At 35.2% G+C, this 13550-nt stretch overlaps 1 protein-coding gene across 28 annotated transcripts in view; it reads right to left on the bottom strand.

Moving 5' to 3' along the window:
- nrxn3a (neurexin 3a) overlaps positions 1–13550 on the bottom strand; it is a 546951-nt gene that overhangs the window by 180497 nt on the left and 352904 nt on the right. The window lies entirely within an intron of this gene.

A 13550-nucleotide genomic window follows, 5' to 3' on the forward strand; every position in this document is an offset into this window, starting at 1 on the left:
TCATAGGATAAGAAAACTCCACTATTAATAATAAGAAACTGTCACGTCATCACTGGACAGGCAGATTGGCATTACGTCACTGAATTTTATCCCACCTCAAAATTGATTTTAAACATGGAAGATAAAATTAAGTGACAAAAGCTCCAAATTATCTAGTTGTCCCACAATTAAAGCTTACAGGTGCTAACATTGTCTTAACTGATGCTCAACACACACAAATCTATTAAAATATGTATAAAAGATATTAATCCCACATTTTAAATGTATTGTCTATGAACGTCAAGTTATTTAACTTACACTTAGACCACTCTTAAAAGAAAATGCCATTGATGTAATCTACCTCTATAATTTGCAGGAAATAAAGTGGAATTGTTTTCACAGCATAATACTCACTTGTGAGTATTCACTTGTGAGTATTCACAGTGCATAGTAGTGCAATACAACACTGGATTTTTTTTTTTTTATCATTTGCGCTAGACCATGGATTTTATTGTCTATACATGTGAAAATCTTGGCAAACAAGTCAGGTTTGGAATAACATGAGGTTGAGTAAATGTTCACAGATTTTGTTCGTGAGAAAAAAAAAAATCTAATTAATGAATGAATACAAATTATCCTTTTGTTAAAGTGGATGCTTTTGAGCTGCTGTTTTTCCGACTAAACTGCAGCAGTTCACAAAACAAGAGAAGGAATTGTATTTTAGTGTGGGGAAAGACCGGTTGGTAATCTCCTCGGAAGTTCCAATTTTTCATTTCCAACATAATGTGGCTTTCAAAGTCCATAGAAAACAATGGAAAAGAAATATGCAGCCAAGCCACAGCAGTAAAGCTGCACAACCCTCACTGTTACCATTTCCTGTGTTCCCCAGCTGTCTGACACTGACTGTTCACTGGGATAATTGGCCATTACTTCTACTTTTGTGTTTAGAGTCCCACTCACTGAGATTTCCTAAGGTTATATTATGACAAATTATCCAATTTGCTCCACACTTTAGTAAGTGGCATTAAGCCAGCGCTGGTAATAGGTTAAAATATTTTTATATTTATTTCTCTTTGGCATAAGAAAAGAAAACTATATATATACACACAGTCCATATTGCATTTTCATGTTGGTTATTTAAGTGGACTATATTGGATTTGCAAGCGTATAAATAACTTTATACCACATAGGGGGTATATGCTGGGCCGTCTCATCATCTAATGTGTTGTTTTGTGCACCGTGACACATATTGTCGGCGCCTAATGGTTATACTCTCCAAAGCCTTCCTCCTTAATGTTCAATAAATTCTTGTTATTCTCGCTGCCTGGTCTGCTGAATAAGTGTTGCCACCTTGTTGTCATCGCAACAGCCTCTTTACTGTACACCGCTAGTAGGAACATGATATAGCTATCACAGGAGAAGTTCTTGAACTTTACGATCAGTGCCAGCCGTTGGTCGAGTCCCTCTGGTCTCGGTGCGGGTATTATTCGAGTGGTTTGCTATTTATGACTCTAATTACACATAACTCTCTCTCTCGTATTTCCTTTTATCCCTCTTGTATTCCCTCAATTTGCCCAAAAGTTTAACTTTGATCAGGGGTTTGCGGTTTGAGAGTTTGTGTAGTTCATATGCTACGCGACTGACCTCATCCAGGATGAGATATCTGATCTCTCCACATTGCTTGCTTTGAATCGTTGTCCAATTAACCAAATGGAGCTGCTCACAGGGACTCTGATTGGAGATAAACGCCTTGATGTTGGAGATATAAATGCCTGGGAACGCACATCCATGGATACAGGCTTTCAGTGGATGGAACGACAATGAGCATTATATTCACAACAATGTTTGAGACTAAAATCTCTCGTAAAGTCCATTCAGGCATTTCCTCCAGCCATGTCATGCAATGCTGATTTAACTCTAGCGTTCCTATGGTTTCAGGAAAGTATGAAACATTTTTCACAATTGAAACATAATAAGCAGAAGTCTATTAAAGCGTGAAGAAGGTCATATGTTCCCTCAATGATCAAGGTGGTGACTGGAGAATTTATCCTCTTTTAATTGTGTCCTCACATTGGAATTTGCACTTAATTGGCTGAACGCCTTGGGAGTTTGAATCCAAATGGTGAGAAAATAAGTGAATGAATTGCAATTCAAAGAAATTCACTTCGGGCTTTGCATCTTGGTCTCTCTTTTTTTCTGTTTGTCTTCTCTTGTCCGGATATGAATGCACCTCACTGATATCCTGACTTCCCAAAGACGAAAACCACACATCCTTAAGGTTTCATGACCTTTATCTGGCCCATAAGAGACTGTCATGTGCAGCATCAATACTGCACACACACACAAAGAGGTTGGCTAACATATATGATTCATAGTCCATTTCACCCCATGAGTCTTCAGCTCACGCTCAACAACCAAGTCAGGCCTTCACAACCTCACAGACAGAAGCACACAAATAAACAGAGTAAAGGCACAAGAGATTTCCTGAAACTCACATGCTCTAAGAGGGGTACCGTAAATAAATGTCCAAGTAGCATTTCTCTGAATACTGGAAATGCTAACTTTGATACAATATCTTAAAATACTGCATATCAGTGCTCAAAACCTCAAGCATGGCTATTGCTCTCATTGCTATTATTGTTATCATCTGCACATTAATAGATTTGCTCTTCAGTGTTTAGACTTTCAGCAGGGAAAATTAAACCACACTGAACTGAACACAGAAAAAAAGGACTGATAGAGTTTCAATTTTATTTTACTAGAACTTCTGTGTTAAACTGCTTTGACACAATCTACATTGTTAAAGCGCTATAGAAATAAAGATGAATTGAATTGAATTGTTATCAGTATATTGTTTCCTTATATCCACATCTGATATGTGACTTAAGTTAGTGCAAAACCTTAACCGCAAATGGTTTTATTTGCTCATTCATAACCACAAGAATTATGACTAGAATGATGAATAGAATGGAAAACACAGTTTTGACCATATTTGGAAGGGTTGTGCATATTAATGATTGATGTATACTGCTATAATTAACTAATTTCACAATATAAATGTTAAACTAACACATTTATACAATACAATTAAACAGACCCTATGTCTATTCGGGAGGCAACTGAATATATTTATAATCCATATTTCCCAAAGTTTGCCTTCTGTGTTCCTAAAGTAAGGATGAGCCCCACATACAAAGTGAAGGCAAAAAATATCTTTGTGGTAATCACGACGAGGAAATGTTGTGTCCAATCAAAATAGGAGTAAATAAAAAAGCAGTAAAATAAAAATGTGTTGTTTTCATTATTATGAACTGTGTGACATTCTAATAAATTATCCATGCAGCTATCAAATTAATTTAACTTGTAATTACATAGTCAATTTAGTTTTGGATAAAAAAAAAAAATCAGCCTTTACACTTATATTAAGCATTATTGCAGTATATAAAACATTATTGAAGTGATGCTTTGCTCACAAAAATAAATAAATAAATAAATAAACCCAATAAAGCAAATGAATATAACAGAATGACTATATAGATGTGTAACATTTTTCAGGCAGGTCTAACAGTGATTTTGTTTTTTGTTGTTGAGGAATATTAATGACTACCACAAAATATGTCTACTTTCACTTTAGAGCTCGTTTTAAAGATAAGATTTAGGTTTTAAAGACTATGTTATCTTAACCACTGAAGCACAAGAGCATATAAAAGAGGACTCCGCATTTGCACACTGACCTAAGTAAACACACACAAACTGTATCTTGAGTTTGATCTTTAAACTGAAAACAGAAATGTGCATTGAGCCCGCAGTATCAACTGCAAAATTAGCAGTAAATAAAAAATAGTTTAATAAAAACTACTTAATGAGTGTCCCTGAATGAGTGTGTGGCTAAGTGAGAGACGTAACCCAGCAGCCGGTATTTATATTTATATATTACATATTTGATATATTTGAAAACACCTACATGCTAAGAAAGCGCCGGTGTAAACAAATGTCAAAGTATCCTCAATCAAAGCGAATGAGACACAAAGAAAAACAAAGCACCCATAGATCTCTAGAAAGCATCAAAATGCTCTGGTTATCATCAGTGTTGCAGGTATCCGCAGTGCAGTTTAATACTGGAAGTACAAAGAGAAGGTGGACTCTGGAGGCCTCGTCCAAGCAGGTTGAGCTCAAAGAGGGAAACGCGCTTTTCTAACAGTGCCCTTTCCATCTCCCACTCTTTCTTTCTTTGTTTTGCTCTCTCGGCTAGCCACGCGCTTTAGCACGTGCCTCTTATCGCATTAGCTGCCTGAGAACGAGGCAGAGAGCAGGCCAGAGAAGGCAGAACGTGGGAGCTCCTGATAGCACTGCCTTTGTTGTTCTGTCTCTCCTCCTAAGCAACAATGGCTTCGTCGCCGCGATGCCAGCAGCTGCCGAAAGATGTGAACACCTATGTGTGTGTGTGCGCTTTTTCATTTCCATCAACGCATTATTTTCTTTCCCACTCTTTTTCTCCCTCCCTGCACGCTGCTAAACCCGACTCTCTTTGAAGACGCACTTAGTAGAAAAGGATGAAACATTACATAGCCAAAGGCTTGGCAGCTTATGATGGTGGATGCAGTCTACCCAAACACAGCACTTTCTTCAGGGAACACATTTTTCAACCAAACACGGGTATACACACATACACGCGCACGTTGGTACTGAGAGCATTATATGCCCTGTGAAAAAACTCAACACCTTGAAATACAGAGAGAAACGCTTCGCTCCTGTGGGTGGACCGCTAGTTCTTCAGAGACACCAACATGTTTTAAGTCGGCATGAAATGAAAATGCAACCTGTTTTCTATAAACAAATCATCCATACATATGTTTTATGACTGTTTTTGCCTCGTACATTTTTGAACTTGTTGCCTGACATATGACGGAATAGTTGTAATGTCTCAAAATACAAATGCAAAACTTTGTATACTTTTTTTTTACTACTTTATTTGATAGATCCAGATTTTGTGGATTCTATTGTATGATATGGAGTATTATGTTGCTTCTGAGGAAGAAAATAAACATTGCAATGAACCAAACTGAGCAAAAATATGTCATTTGGAAGAGTTCCTGATAACCATTTGACAATACAATTCATGTATCTTTTCATACCTTGTATATAAAGTGGGGGAAATAAGTATTAAACATGTCACCATTTTTCTAAGAGAACATATTTCTAAAGGCGCTGCTGACTTTTCATAAGATGTTGGTAACAACCAAAGAATTCCATATATGCAAAGAAAACAAAACTAATTAGCTTACAAATGATGTTATGTGTAATAAAATGAAGTGACACAGAGAAAAAGTATTGAACAAATGAAGAAAGGGAGGTGTAGAAAGGCAGTGAAAGCCCAGAGCTGAAATAGTAGTTATTCAGCAACCCTTTGCGTCAATGTAAATGAAGTTGCTTCAGTCCAACATCTACATTATCAAGATAATAAGGATGGATCCAGAGTGGATATTTCAGCAGAACAGTGATCTAAACACAGCCAAGGAAACTCTCAAATGCTTTCAGAGAAAGAAAATCAAGCTGTAGAATGACCCACACAATCACCTGACTCGAATCTAATAGAAAATACAAAACAAAGTTCAGATTTGATAGACAAGACCTACAGAACCGTCAAGATTTTTACACACGGTTGAAGTCCGCGAAATCTGAGACGTCTTTAAGCTGCCATCACCAAAAGCCTTTTATATAAAGTATTCACCAGCAAGGACCACGCTACACTTTGAGCACTTAGACTTTATTGTATGAAAGGGATGTTAAGGAAACAGTGGGATGAAATTAAAGGATAAACAGTTAGCAGGTAGGTAGGTTGATCGGGTGTCCTACGATGATGCCCAGAGACTCAGAGTGGGGGTACCATCTTGGACCCCCTGATTCAACCTAGGGTGGAAGAGAGGGTTATAAGCAGTGTTAATAGGAAGCAAAGAAATAGAGGGAAAGAGGGTGGATTTGAGAGAATGAGAAAAACAGTGCTAGAGTGCTGATCAGCATTAAAAAAAGAAATAAATAAAAAATAAAAATTATAGGAGGTAGGTGATTGGTTAAGGAGGCAAAGTTAGAGGTCCCGCTCCCGAACCTTTGTTAACAAGTTAACTCTATTTAAATGGATTTCAGAAGTATTGTTCTTTCTCATTGTGTTATTCCATTGTTACATATAATTATTTATTATTATTATTAATATTATTATTTATATTATTTGTATTGTTTGGCTTTTAACCAAAATCTCAATTACATGTCAACAGCTCCTATAGAAATATTATTTCCAGAAAAACACATGACATCTTCAATACTTATTTCCCCACTGTATGTAGTATCACTTTTACAATAAAAAAAGTAATATATATATATATATATATATATATATATATATATATATATATATATATATATATATATATATATATATATTACTTTTTTTATTGTAAAAGTGATACTACATATTTCTGTGCATTTCTGTGTGTTTATATCTTATCCCCGTATTCACGTGGTTTTCCTCTTTTTTTTTTTTTCTATCCCCTTGTTTACTGGCTTGTTGGTTGATTGGTAAGATTATTGTTTACAGGTGTGATGTGTAGAGCTTGACTATTTCTTGAGTTCTCCTGTTTTCTTGTTTAACCTGATGAAGACCATGTAGGTTGGAATGTTGTTCTAAAAAAAAAAAAAAAAAAAAAAAAAAAAGAGAGCTAAAGTGGCAGTGTGCTGATTTTCTTTTGACTTTTTCCACTGAGTTTGTTTTTGATAGAGCCTGAGAATCTCATGTGTGCACATTTCTGTTTTTTGGTTTCTTGTGGATGCTTCAAATGTCCTCAGACATGCGCTATAGGTGAATTGAATAAACTAAATTGGCTGTAGTGTATGTGTGTGAATGAGTGTGTATGGATGTGCAGCTGGAAGGGCATTCGTTATGGTAAACATATGCTGGATAAGTAGGTGGTTTACTCCTCTGTGGCGACCCCTGATGATAAAGAGACTAAGCTGAATGAAAATGAATGAATGAATGAATGAATGAATGAATGGAGTTTTTCAGAATGTCACATTGGACCTTTCACTTCTCAAAACCCAGAGCACAACCAATGCACAAAACCATTTATGGTTGCACATCACAAAACCATTTTCCGGTTGTCCATTATGGATGTTCGCCGCAAAATAATAGAAAATATATTATACAACTTCAGCTTCATTGCACCACAGAAAGGGGAAAAAAGTACTTTCCTGCTCTATTGTTCTCTTCTCTTTTCTCCAACCACCTTAAGAACCCAAACAAGTGACTTGGATATTGCGGCACCGTGAATCTCTTCAGTAAAGTTAATAAATCAATCAATCAGCGCGGGTGACAGGGACAGCAGGACAGACTCATTAGTGGCCGCTGTGCATGTGTGACCTGCAGGATGGAGATAAATGGAAGAGGCTCTGCTGTGGAGAGCTGGCGACTGGATGAGGACTGGGTGTGGGTCGAAAGCAGGATAGATGAAGGCTACCAAGCATGAAGAGCTGTCACCATGAATTCGGGCTCGGGCCATGCTGATTTTACACCTGGTTGGCCGTGTCTGCTCCACTCAGGTGCTCTAACATGCCGTGTGCATGCTGGGATGTGGCCTGTGCAGTAATATGAGAGCGGTGGCGAGCATGTTCACCATCACATTCATACAACTCATGGATTAATCACCACGTGTGGAGTGTAGTGTAAGTGGCTCTGGAGAGCAAAAGGAGTGCAAAAGGAGACTACGAAAACGTCTATGCTCATTTATTCATCTCCTGTGCCTTTCATTAAAGGCCGAAATGTGAAATGCTGTAAATTAGGCCTCAAGAGTGGAACCATTAACGACAAATTACTATTTCAAAATAAAAGTGTAATACAGATTTAAATTTAGCTTTCGTTTCGCCCATTTACAGTATATCAAGGGCTGGGGAGTAACAAAATACAAAATATGAGTACCTTTATTTTACTAAAATTTCCCCTAGAACTTAGTTTGCATTCAGTTAAATATCCTGAATGTAATAAAAGTTAAATATAATACAAGTTTTTAAAGTAAATGACAACATTAGCCCATTTCACACAGTGACTCCGTTATCTAGAAAATTTCCAGAATGACAGTATTCACAAAGCGCTGTACATAATGAACCCCAATGTGTCATCCAGGTGTCACAGATGTAAAACCTATTTAGGATCAATCATGCATGCTTTTTGTGAATGCATGCAATCATGCATGTGAATGCACTCACTTATGGGGGGAATTTGCACCAACCTAACTTTAAATACTAACAGTTTTTGACCCAAACACAAATTAGAAAAAAAATACAAAGAAAACACTTTGAGCTTTAAAATGATCCATCAAGAAAGTTCCATGCTAAAAAATAAAAGTAATGGGGAAGAAAATCGTATACTGAGTTTAATAATTGTTTTTCCAACACATTAAATCAGTCATGTAATAACCTAGAAAAAAAATATGCCTTGAAAGCCAAATGTCTCATGAGTTTATATTTCAAATTTGATGACAGCATGCAAAATGAAATTTTCTGCAAAAAGTTTTCCGACACTTTATCGCTGTCCTTCTCTCCCTTGCCGTCAGAGACACTTTCTCAAAAATGACCAACCCAAACTTAAACTATAGCAGTTGCTAAATAATTTGGTCTACATTCTCAGTTTAGATATCTGTGGAAAGAAGACACTTTAGGCTTTATTATCCATCATGTAGAGTGTATAATGCTCAAAACAAACTAAAAAAGGTTATAGATGCTTAAGTAATGTAAATAAAAAATTGCAAAGATTTTCTTAGAATGCTGCTTTGTGCTGTATAGGTAAATTATTTCAAAATATGTCAGTAATCTAACAAAATACATTTTTGTTTGTGTTTTTTATTAGGTGGTGAAATAATTTTTAAAAGTAACCTTCCCAATCTTGCACATTGCAATGTGTCCTAATAACATTTACACATTTGGAAGAAGCTTTTATCCAATAGGGCTTAACTAGCATTCATTTATCAGTACATGTTCATCAGTTTTTGCTCTACAACTTTACTCAAAAAGTTGCATTTGGTTTTGTTTAAACTACTTATTTAAAATAAGCTGAAACACAATTCCTTAGTTTTTGGGGACAACTCGATTGTTTTATGTTCAATGTAATTTGTAAAAAATAAATAAAAACTAATAAATGAACTTAATTATTTCATGTTGCAGAGATGCAAATCAATATGGGACCCAGCATTTTTACAGTGTTGAGCTACAGGATTGCTGTGTTAATTTATTAGTACTAAAATTAATAACTATCACATATTTTTATCATGATTTACTAGGAAGACTCCTAATAAAATGCCTTTCAGTATAACAATTTAATTTAGCAAAACAAACAATCTCAACTATATTAACAAGAAGACTCGTCCAATTAAATTTAATATGATGACTTACTCTTGCATATACTTTGACAAAATCTTTACTATCATAGTGATGTAACTCATAGATTAATCCCCAATGTATAGCTAAGTATCTGTGACTCTGGAGAAAATGCAAAGGCTGAGTGCAAGGGAGAAAAAGAAAATGACTATGCTCATTTATTCATCGCCTGTGCCTTTCATTAAAGGCCAAAATGTGAAATACAGTATATTAGGCCTCTAGAGTGGAACTATTAATGATGATTCATGTGCAGAAAGGAGTTGAGATATGCTTCAGTACGCCTTACAATAACAGATGTGGTTAGTTAAAAGCTTAATGTTGAACATGTATGGTATTATGTCTGTGGTTGAATGTAATTGGGTCACAGACGAGACTCCGCTTTTTGTGGCTTAAAATTAAGTACACAGCAAGCTTAATGAATGCAAGATAATGTTTCAAAAACCTTAAAATACATGTATACGGGTGAAATAATGGTAACTTAACCTAGCAGACATATTTACGGCAAAAATGAAACATTTATTCTGATCTGCACTTATCAAAATGTATAAAACAACTCGCTATCAAGCTCAATTTTATTTTATTTTAAAGGTGCCATAAAAATACCATAATATGTTTGCAGATATATATATATAATATATTATATATATATGTTTATATATATATAAACATGCTAAGAGAACATTCCTGTTTATCTGAAAAACTATCTTAAAGTCAGATATTCACCTTTAAAAATGTGCGTTATGTGCCAGAACATCTGTCTTTGTTTTTGTCATTTAATCACAGTGTTAAAGTTCAATTTAAAAAGATTTATTTTATCCTTATAAGATCTGAGGTGAACTTTCTGCTGCTGCTTTCAGTAGTATGGCAATAAATGTCATGTAAAATGGCATTCAAACTTACATTTTTAGCATTTAACACTAAATAAAACATATGAGGTGTAATTGTTGTTCAGCTGCAAGAAATAGAAGCTGTTTCTAAAGTATTAACCTCAGGTATTGGTTAGGACAAACATTCCTTTTAATATGAAAATATTCCTTATTTAGAACATGGTTAAAATCAGCCTTTAGGCTCAATGGTCAGGCACATTCCTGTTGATGTCGTCAATCTGGCAACCTGTGCTTGCATGTGTTTTGATCTAGGAGTGCAATACCTAGTTCAAACACAGGGTGTTAAACTACATACCGCCCCTTTGAGTGATTTGAAACCTTTTAAAAACAGCCACTTAAAAATAACTGACAAATGAATAAAACCTTAAAGTTTTAAGGAAGTGTTGAAAATATATAAACAAAACAAATCTTTCAAACTTTCAATGGTTGTTGAAATCCACTGTCAAGGTAATTATCTTGCTTTCTTTGAGCAATTAATAGTTATGTTGTAATTGATTTGTGCTTGTTTCAGACAGGTTTTCCAAATACAAACTGCCACTGGTAAAACCAACAAACAGAATGCAGATGCTGTAGCTCAACCTCTACATAAAATAACAAATATATGATTGGATTAATGAAAGAATAAAAACAAATACTAAAGAAACGAATAAAGAAATGTGTTTTGAAGAATACTGCAGCTCAACAACAATAACAGCTTTGACTGAATGTAAAACATGTAAAAATCTAAATATTCAAAACATACTCTTATGTGGAGACATAATCATTTAAGCTTGGAACAACATGAAAATGAGAAAGTGATGAAATTTTGGCTCTGTTTATTTGAACCATGCCTTTTAAAGATAAGAAGTAATGAAAGACATTGCCATCATCACTTTTTATCAGTGAAATGATAAGTGAATTGCATCAATTTGCATGCACACGTTAGCTGATAATGCTTGTATTTCGTCATTTACACACACACACAAAACAGAAGCAGACAGACATTGCCAGGTCGATTTTTTTTGTTTTGTTTAGCTTTTTTTTTTTGTCTAAAGAAAAAAGAAAAAGAAAAAAACTTGGTAAACATTGACATGCTTGAGTCCACATCTGCAAGAAGAACAGATTTGATGTTATGCATTTAAATGATCTCAACAGAGAGGTGAAAACAATTTTCACCCTCACAGACTCTCTTACTTACACGGAAATAGACGCCGATGTGACCCGTATCGCACAGGGCTTTAAATATTCTCTGGGTATCTCAAGAAGCATGACTGTTGTTCTCTAAAGAAGGGAGGGTTCAATTTTTCTCATTTCACATGTTGGCAATGCTGCAAATGTACCAGACCACATGCTGCGTCGCATTCGGGGGGAAAAAAAAATAAAAGATCGACATTAGCTTTTCAGAGCAACACATGTCCACGCCATCTTAAAATCTATTTCAGAGCACTCTGATCATTTGTCAGCATATCATTTATGGTGAAAAGGTGTTTTGTAGGTAAGAAAACTTCATTTCAGAAAAAAAAAAACATGTTTGATTGTCACTTAATGAAACCTACATTCTGGTGCACCGTGAAATCACTTTAAAACCATTCCCATGTCTGTGAATGTGCATGAATGACATGTAATAATGTTCCACAGCTCTACATAGCCATTATCTTTTCACATAAAATGAAATTAAAGCTCTCTAACATGAAAGAGACAAATTAACATAAGATTCAGCCCCTGCTACTACAGTGCATTAGCGCCCAGTTCTTGCAGGATTGCAGAATTTAACAAATAACTAATTAAATCATTGATTATCTTTTTACTTTCAAATCCATTTTCTAGCGAGAGTTAGACTTTTTTTTTTCTTCTTTAGGGGGTAACATTGACCTGTAACCTTAAAGTCTCACTTTATTTCTGCAGGCCTGATAATGAACTAAATCGGTTTATTTATAAGCTAATTTGTCCTACAGAAAAACTGAGTAATTGCTTTTAAACTTTGCCTCATCATGCAGAAGAAGTGGTCAAGAGGTGCCAAGCCAATTAAGGTAAATCCAACGTTCAGCATTAGAACCTTTAAACAAAATATTGTTTGTGAACGTACAGGCCAAAAGTACATGCAGAACAAATACGAAATCGCTCCGGCAGACAGATGCAGGTGAATCCGCGGCCGTCGTAATATTCTTCAGCTTTAATGAGAGTCCCCCTGTGTTCGCTTGAGGTCTCGTCTTCTGGCTCTCTTAATAAGGGCTTTATTTCTTACGGAGTGCATCATTTCCCATGAGCAACCAACATGAGGAAAGACGGCCTGAGGTTTACCTGACAGCTACATTAATACCCGCTCTGAGTTATTAAAGAGAGGACGATCATTTAAATGAGAAGGCTGAAATTATCTTCAGCTTGCGCTTTGAATGATACAGAGAAAATCAATATGGACTGGTACATCAATAGTCTGATAACTCAGGCTGGTTGGCAATATTGCGGCATTAGTGGAAATTATGCCCCCCGTATGAAGGTGGTTTGGTGGCAATGTGTACAATTATGAGGCTGATGAAGAGGCTGCATGTCTCTCTGTGCATGCATTTATACCACAGCCTCACTGTAAATACCCATAAATTAGCAGCTTTATGTATTTTGTGTTTCATGCTTTTTTATTCTGTTATTCTATTTATTAATGCTTTTGAATTGCATTGTGGGACCTTGATCTGTTGACAAACAACTTTTAAACTTTTATGAACACATAATGGAAACATACATTTAATTCTTAAAGAAGCCACAGAGAAAAAAAATATATATTAGGAGATTTGTATGTGTGTATTTATTTTTACAGGAGGCTCATAGACAGAAATTTAACCAGTTCTAAATATCAGCATAAATATAAATTTTGTTCTCTTTCAATTTAAAATCGTACAAAGTAAAGACTAGTTTAAATTACTGAACTATTATTTGCATGTGCAGGTTATTTTCAACTTATAACCGATGCTTATCTTTAATTATTTAATTTATCTACTTCTATTGTCTTGCATTGTGGAACCTTGATCTTTCTTCAAACAACTTTTAACCTTGAAAAGTTCGGGAAAAGTGACTCTTATTAACATTTTAAATAGTCTAAAGTGTTAAATTGTATGGGTTGGTGTTGTATGTTATGGTACAAAAACCTTGTGATAAACCGCTAGTATGTTGCGAGCTATTTTACAGACTTATTTCTCTATTTAATATTTTGTATATTATTTTAAATTGCTAAAATGTCAATAAAAGTCACTGTGTTAGTTGAATTTTCAACTTCAAAGTTCGACAGAGCAG

The sequence above is a fragment of the Danio rerio genome, chromosome 17, assembly GCF_049306965.1.
Source record: "Danio rerio strain Tuebingen ecotype United States chromosome 17, GRCz12tu, whole genome shotgun sequence".
Lineage (NCBI taxonomy): Eukaryota > Metazoa > Chordata > Actinopteri > Cypriniformes > Danionidae > Danio > Danio rerio.